The following is a 7,372-nucleotide window of genomic DNA, read 5'->3' on the forward strand; positions in this document are numbered from 1 at the left end:
GCCCAGCCCCAGTTGTGACCATTAGGGGAGGGAACCAGCAGATCAAAGATGGTAGATTCATCTCACTCTCTCCCTCTCTCCCTCTCTCCCTCTCTCCTTCTCTCCCTCTCTCCCTCTCTCCTTCTCTCCCTCTCCCCCTCTCCCCCTCTTTCCCTCTCCCCCTCTCCCCCTCTCCCCCTCTCCCTCCCTCCCTCCCTTCCCTCCCTCCCCCCATCTCCCCTCTTTCCCTACCTCCCTCCCTCATTTCCTCTCTCTGTAATTCTGCTTTTCAAATAAATAAATGCATGTTTTAATAAATGAAAAAGCAAGGTAAGGAGAGCATTCTAAGTTGGGAATGGTGATTGTACACAGGGTGAAAGTAGATCCTACAGGCTCTGTTGACTATGTAAGTGGATTTTAAGCAAAGGATTGATCTTAAAAAAAATTTAAAGCAATGTTCTGGGTATAGTTTTAGAAGGAGGTCAAAGAAGTGAACCATGCATAGACACATTTAGTTTGGAGCAGATAGAAGTGGAAATTAGGTAAATCAACAGAATTTGGTGGTTAATGCATATGGAGACCAAGGGAGTGGCGGGGATCAAAAATAGTTGCCGATCACAGGGGCGTCTTACAGCGGAGTTCCTGGATTCAATTCCCAGCTCTAGCTTCTGAGGCTAGCCTCCTGCAAATGCCTGCTGGCTTGAGGGACTGGATTCCAGCCACCCAAGTGGAAGACCTGTTCCCTGCTTCTGCTAGGCCTTGGCTAACCCTAGCTGTTGCAGGAATTTGGAGGCCATGCCAGCACATGAGAACTCTGTCTCTGTCTTTCGCTATCTATCTTTTCTTCTGTCTCTACTTCTCAAATAAATAAAGTTTTTTAAGTATTGCAGAAATTTTGTTTTGTAAAAACTATGCTGTTAACTAAAGCAACAGTTTTACCATGGAAAAATTCAAACAAATGCAAAATAAACAGTGTAATGAATTCATGATCCATCATGTAGTTGCAGCCATTATCTACTAATAGCCAGTCTTCTTCCATGTATACCCTGTCACTTCCCCTTCCTATGTTATGTAGAACTACATCCCAGATACTTTATCATTTCACCTGTAAACAACGTAAAGCTATAAGCTTTTAAAACAACCTGACCACACTATCACAGAAATTTAGTGATTCTTTTTTTTTAGATTGATTGATTTATTTGAAAGGCAGAACTACAGAGAGGCAGAGAGAGAGAGAGAGAGAGGTCTTGCATCCACTGGTTCAGTCCTCAAATGACCACAATGGCTAGAGCTGAGCTAATCCAAAGCCAGGAGCCAGGAGCTTCTTCTGGGTCTCCCACATGGGTGCAGGGGTGCAAGGACTTGAGCCATCTTCTACTGCTTTTCCAGGCCGTAGCAAAGAGCTGGACCAGAACTGGAGCAGCAGGAACTCAAACCAGTGCTTGTATGGGATGCTGGCACTGCAGGCAGCGGCTTTACACCGGCCCCATACTTTTTAATTTAAAAACTTGGTTTTCCTGAGTCCCAGGTTCAGCTTTATTACTTAATAATAAGTCCAGCCTCTTTCTTTTTTAAAAAAATTTATTTATTTGAAAGGCAGATACAGAGAGGGGGAGAGAGAACTACATGCTTCCATCTGCTGCTTCACACACTAATGGCCTTAACAACCTGGGGCTGGACCAGGCCAAAGCCAGGAGCTGGGAACTTCTTCTGGGCCTCCCACGTGGGTGCAAGGGCCCAACCACTTGGGCCATCTTCTGCTGCTTTCTCAGGCATATTGGCAGGTAGCTGGGTTGGAAGTGGAGCAGCTGAGACTCAAACCAGCACCCATATGGGATGCTAGCACTGCAGGCAGAGGATTAACCTATGCCACAGAGCTGGCCCCAACTGTAACCTCTTGAACACTGAAATTAGTTATTCAAAAGTTCAATTAAAACAATTTATGGGGTTGGCACTGTGGCGCAGCAGGTTAACGCCCTGGCCAGAAGCACTGGCATCCCATATGGATGCCAGTTCAAGACCCAGCTGCTCCACTTCTCATCCAGCTCTCTGCTATGGCCTGGGAAAGCAGTAGAAGATGGCCCAAGTCCTTGGACCCCTGCGCCCATGTGGGAGATCTGGAAGAAGCTCTTGGCTCCTGGCTTCAGATCAGCCCAGCTCCTACCGTTGTGGCCAATTGGGGAGTGTGAACAGTCGGATGGAAGACCTCCCTCTCACCCTCTCCTCCTCCCCTCCCCCTCTCTCACTCTCTGCCTGTCCTCCTTCTATGTAACTCTTTCAAATAAATACAAAAAAGCATAATTTATGGGTATTTAATACATTTCTGAAAAAAATTTCAAATTTAGAATTTAAAGTGTGCATAATATAATCAAATAACAGAGCTTCAAATTTCAAATCCCATCAGGTACATACTCAGCAACATCAGTCTTTTGAAGATCTTCAAAATCTTGTTAAATGATTCTTTAATATCATAAAATAATAAACTCCCAAATTGGTATTTTTTAAAATTTAGAATGTATGAATCAAGATCAAATCAAGTGTCCACATTGATATTGGTTGATGTATTATTTAGCTTTTCATTACTACAACTAAAACACCTACAAGGAGCTTCTTAGGAAGAACAAAGGTTTATTTTGTTTCACCGTTTGGAGAGTTACAGTCCAAGGCAGGGCAACCCCAGTGGCTCAGGCATCTGCTGGGCAGAGAGGTGGCAGAGGGGTGATCACATGATGAGGTAGGAAGATGGGGGAGAAGCCCATTCTTCATCTGCCCTCTCGTGATCTCTTCTGCAACCATCATGAGTCCCTGAAGGAGCTCCCACCCAGCGATGCAATGCAATCCCATCGCTTTCCAAGGTCCCACCTTTAGGCATCATCACTGGATTAAATGCCATGCCTGACCCATCAACCATTACTCCATTAATCACTACCATAAAACTTCAAGGTTTGAAGTCTGCATGAGTTTGGGGCTCCAATTCCAGTTCAAACCGTGACTGTTGATTTGACAGATCAGTCATTTTTTTTAACTTTTATTTAATAAATATAAATTTCCAAAGTACAGCTTTTGGATTACAGTGGCCTTCCTCCCCCATAACTTCCCTCCCATCCGCATTCACATCAAGATTCATTTTCAGTTATCTTTATATTCAGAAGATTAATATATATTAAGTAAAGATTTCAACAGTTTGCATCCACACAGAAACAAAAAGTATAAAGTACTTTTTGAGTACTAGTTATATTGTTAATTTGCATAGTACAACACATTAAGGACAGAGATCCTACGTGGGGAGTAAGTGCACAGTGACTCCTGTTGTTGATTTAACAGTTGACACTCTTGTTTATGGCGTCAGTAATCACCCGAGGCTCTTGTCATGAGTTGCCAAGGCTATGGAAGCCTTTTGAGTTCGCCAACTCCGATCTTATTTAGACAAGGCCATAGTCAAAGTGGAAGTTCTCTCCTCCCTTCAGAGAAAGGTACCTCCCTCTTTGATGGCCCATTCTTTCCACTGATATCTCACTTGCAGAGATCCTTCATTTAGGTTTTTTTTGTTTTTGTTTTTGTTTTTGTTTTTGTTTTTGTTTTGCCAGAGTGTCTTAGCTTTCCATGCCTGAAATAGTCTCGTGGGCTTTTTAGCCAGATCTGAATGCCTTAAGGGCTGATTCTGAGGCAAGAGTGCTGTTTAAGACATTTGCCATTTTATGGGTCTGCTGTGTATCCCGCTTCCCATGTTGGATCGTTCTCTCCTTTTTAATTCTATCAATTAGTATTAGCAGACACTAGTCTTGTTTATGTGATCCCTTTGACTGTTAATTCTATCATTATGATCAATAATGAACTGAAACTGAATCAGTCATTTTTAATCTGAAGATTCAACCTCTCTTTGCCCCTTGAAATTTCTCATCAAAGAGGTCATTTGTGCTACAGTTCCCTGCAGTGGATTTTGCTGATTGCATCTTCATTGGTGCCATTAGTGTGTTCTCCTGTCCTCCCTTTTCTGTACATCAGTAACTGGATCTAGAGAGGTGTCATCAGACTGAGGCTTGCCATCTCTTCTCTCTCGGCAAGGCTGTGTTTTATTCTTCCATCTGGTTATGTCTCTAGTTTTAGAAGAATTTGATGATCATTATTAGCTAGGTAGATTTATCAGGTGAGGCAAAATGGAGATAGCATATGTCTATAAAGAGAAATATTATATCCATTATTTGATTCCTTTCTTTTTAAAAATATTCAGTTTGTAGACTCCTCCAGTGATGACCTTCTTATTTTTTGACATTACTGATCTTAATTTTTAAAGCAGTCTTAGGCTTATAGACAAGTTCACAGGACCTACAGAGTTCCCTTTGACCTCCCTCCCCTCCCAGTAGTTTCCCTATTATTTACATCTTGTGTTAGTGTGGTACAGTTACTACAAATGACGAACCTACAGTAACACATCATCACCCAAATCCATAGTTTACATGAAGGATTGCTCTTTCTAGGTTTTTGGACAAATGTGTAAGGACACGTGTTCATCCATATTCTTTCATTGCCCTGAGAATCCTATGTGCTCCACCTGTTCATCCCTGCCTCCCTGTATATCCCCTGGAAACCCACTGCTCTTTTACGGTCTCCATAGTTTTGATTTTTCCAGAATAGATATTGGATTCATGCAGTCTATAGTCCTTTCAGACTGGCTTCTTTGATTTAGTGATACGTGTTCAAGTTTCCTTCATATCTTGAAATAGATTGTCCGCTCACCAGCTGAAGGGCTTCTTGGTCACTTCTAAGGTTTGGCAGTCATAAATAAACTGCTTTAAACATCCACGTGCAAGTTTTGTGTAGACATAAGTTTTCCACTCCTTAAGGAGAATACTAAGGAGCACAATTGCTGAATCATAAGGTCATAATATGTTTAGTTTTACAAGAAACTGCCACATTGTCTTCCTAAGTGCTCTATCAGTTTGCATTCCCACCAGCAATGAATGAGAGTTCCTGATGCGTCCTTGGCAACCGTTGATGTTGCCAGTGTTCTGGATTTTGGCCGTTCTGATAGCCTTGTATCTGTTATCTTATTGTTGTGAACTCTTATTTTTAATTAACCTTTTTATTTTGTGAAAATTACAGTCACATGTGTTTGTAAGAAAGAATACTGAGAGATCTAGTTGGTGTCCCATTTACCCATTTCAGGCAATGGAATACCTTTTAAAACTCCACAATATAGCAACCAAGATATAATGTTGATATGATACAGACCATTTCTGTCACCATAAGGATCCCTCATGTTTGCCTTTTATAGCCACACCCACATCCCTCCTGGCTTCACCCCTCCCTAGCCACTGGTAACTCTTCTCTATTTTCTTTCTTTTTTTTTTTTTAAGATTTATTTATTTATTTGAAAGTCAGAATTACACAGAGAAGGAGAGGCAGAAAGAGAGAGAGGTCTTCCATCTGGTGGTTCACTCCCTGGATGGCCACAATGGCCAGAGCTGTACCGATCCAGAGCCAGGAGCTTCTTCCGGGTCTCACATGTGAGTGCAGGGGCCCAAGGACTTGGACCATCTTCTACTGCTTTCCCAGGCCATAGCAGAGAGCTGGATTGCAAGTGGAGCAACTGGGACACGAAGCGGTGCCCACATGGGATGCTAGCACTTCAGGCTGCAGCTTTACCAGCTATGCCACAGCCACAGCCCCTGTTCTCCATTTTCACAACTTCATCATTCCAAGAAAGTTACTTGGGTGGTGTCATCCAGTACATGTTTTTTGGAACTGACTCTTTACTCTCAGGTTTATCAAGGTTTTTGCATGTATCCATTCGTTTTTTATGCTGAGTACTACTCTACAGTTTAACTATCCACCTATTTAAGAACCAATGCTTTGCTTCCAGTTCTCAGTGAATACAAAGCTGCTAAAATATTAATTTACAGGCTTTTGCTTGAACATGAGTTTTCAATTTCTCTGGGGTAAATGCCCAGGAGTGCAGTTGCTATGTTGTATGGCAGATGTAATTCAGTTTTATAAGAAAAATTCCACTGTTTTTTCAGAGTGACTATGTCATTTCACATAACCACCAGCAATATATGAGTTTCCCTGAGACCTTACTGGCATTTGGTGTTACCACTCTTTTTTAAAATGTAAAATATGCAATTTAATGATTTTATTACCTTCACAAAGATGTAAAATCATCATATCTGATTTCAGATTATTTCATCATGCCCAAAGGAAATTCTGTCCCCAGCAATTATTCCTCTGTCCTCTGCCCCTAGCCTCTGACAACCACTGATTTGCATTCTCTGGATTTGCCTCTCTGGACATTTCATATAATACACCATGTATCATGTTGTGACTGGCTTCTTTCATACATAATGTTTTGAAATTCATGCATATTGTAGCCTGTATCTGTATTTATGCCTTTTGTGATGGAGTAAGCCTCCATTGTATGGATATGAATTTTGGTTATGCACTCATCAGTTGATGGACATTTGAGCTGTTTGCAATTTTTGGCTTTTAGGGATAGTGCTTCCATAAAATCCATGTATGCCTTTTTGTATGGACATGTTTCAAGTTGTTTTGGGTGTATACCTTGGTGTGGACTTGCTGGTAACCTTGTGTTATAACTTTGAGTTATACTCAAAGTGTTCTTCCAAAGTGATTTCCAAAGGGGCTGAATCATTTTACATTCCAACTAACTATATTTGAGAGTTAAAATTTCTACACAACCTTTCCAACATTTGTCATTGTCTTTTTTATTACAGTGATCTTTGTGTATGCAAAGTGGTCTCTTGTTGTTTTACCTTATATTCTCTAATGGCTAATGATGTCGTACCTTTTTGTATGCCTGTTGGTCATCTGTGTATCTTCTTTGGAGAATGTCAGTTCAGATCCTTTGCCTTTTAATTGAGTTATTTGTCTTTATCATTGAGTTGTAAAAATTCTTTACATATTATGGATACTGGTTCCATATCATATATATAATTTGCAAACTTTCTCTTCCATGCTGTCATTTGCTTTTTTCATATTCTTAATAGTATGGTTTGCAGCACAGAACTTTTAAATTTTGGTGTAATTCAATTTATATATGTTTCTTTTTCCCGCCATGCTTTGGTAGCATATCTTAGAAACTGTTGCCAACTCCAGGGTTCCTAATTCAGTATGACTAGTGTCCTTTTGAGACATCCTTTAAGAAGAGGAAAATGCTGTGTGAAGACAGACACACAGACCTCACACCATATGACAGAACCAGAGACTGGAGTGGCGCAGTTCCTCGGCAGGGACTGCCAAGCATCAACAGTCCCCTGTAGAAAATAGGACAGGGAAAGGAAGGACTCCACCCGGAATCACAGGGGCCCTGGAGACACCTGGTTACAGAAGTCTACCCCCTAGAGTCACGAGAGAGGGACTTTCTGTTGTTAAAGCC

Source organism: Oryctolagus cuniculus, chromosome 12 (genome assembly GCF_964237555.1).
Source record: "Oryctolagus cuniculus chromosome 12, mOryCun1.1, whole genome shotgun sequence".
Lineage (NCBI taxonomy): Eukaryota > Metazoa > Chordata > Mammalia > Lagomorpha > Leporidae > Oryctolagus > Oryctolagus cuniculus.